The sequence below is a fragment of the Etheostoma spectabile genome, chromosome 18 (genome assembly GCF_008692095.1).
Source record: "Etheostoma spectabile isolate EspeVRDwgs_2016 chromosome 18, UIUC_Espe_1.0, whole genome shotgun sequence".
NCBI classification, from domain to species: Eukaryota; Metazoa; Chordata; class Actinopteri; order Perciformes; family Percidae; genus Etheostoma; species Etheostoma spectabile.
In genome coordinates this window covers 17,423,412-17,424,551 of record NC_045750.1, presented here as the reverse complement: position 1 = coordinate 17,424,551, position 1,140 = coordinate 17,423,412, and the positions used below count along the sequence as shown (strand labels likewise).

Genomic DNA, 1,140 nt, shown 5'->3' with positions numbered 1-1,140 from the left:
AAATAAAGGAAACCCATTGAATGAGAAGGTGTGTCCAAACTTTTGGCCTGTACTGTATATAAATTACAAATTACTTCTAATGTCCCAGAACTATTAACTGACAATCACAGTGTGATGATGATGTCCATGCATGATTCTCATGATCTTGAAAATTCGTTGTCATGGGCAAAACTAGGGTTATAATCAGGCCTTCAATTGTTGTTGATTGGTGTTAATAGTTAACTCATTTTACACCTCAACATTGTTTATGACAAGTTACCACTAAGTCTGTAAAAGCCAATGAACAGAAGGTTAGAGGCTGGACCGGGGAGTTTGGAAGACGTGGCTGTTTACCCGGCTGGCTCTCAGAGAGAAGATTGACCAATACTAAAACTATTACTAATATATATTACCATTATTCTTCCCCAGTTGATAACTTATATTAAAAGGTATAGTAAGTGATTGTTTTTTGTCAAAGAAGAAATCTACAAGCGCACAAAGTTTTCTTTCCGCTGGTCTGAAAGAAGACATCAAAGGCGTTTCTAGGACTTGAGGAGGTTGGGGGCTTAGCCTGAACCAATTTAAATAAATTGAATGTAATGCAAATTGGCGATTGACTTGCCAAGCTTGTTAATAGCCAGTGTATGTTCATTTTAGCTGCCCAGTTTGTTGATGTTGGTTAGATGGCACCAACATTTGGCCGAATCATAACTGGCCTGGCAACCCTGAGGCCAAGGTTTTGTTTCCAGATTTGTATGGTGAATTATGATGCGGAGGGTGAAGGGGTCCTCCACTCGAAGGTTTTCAATGATTCATGAATTCATTTGAATTTGTTAATAAACCCCCGGACTGAATATTTCTGATTTGTTAGAGTAACATTTCTGCTCATGTTCCAAACTTTGAGCACATTCAAAATGTAACTCATCCCATCTATGTTCTCTGAGATTTGGAGGAGTCGTGATATGTGGTGAAAAACAAAGGTATAATAGGCTATTACAAGAATAAAGTCACCATATGTCAGGGATTGTTCAGGTGCCGCTGGAAATTCTGCCAGGTGTCCCTCATTATTGGCTGGATGTCCATTCCCTGTCCTTTGTCTTTGTGTTGGTTCTAACCTCTGGTGGATTTCTGAGGACTATGGTTCCCTGGTCCTCAGATCTC

General features: G+C 39.6%; 1 protein-coding gene across 4 annotated transcripts in view; it reads left to right on the top strand.

Moving 5' to 3' along the window:
• cdk19 (cyclin dependent kinase 19) overlaps nucleotides 1-1,140 on the top strand; it is a 72,635-nt gene that overhangs the window by 70,462 nt on the left and 1,033 nt on the right. The window lies entirely within an intron of this gene.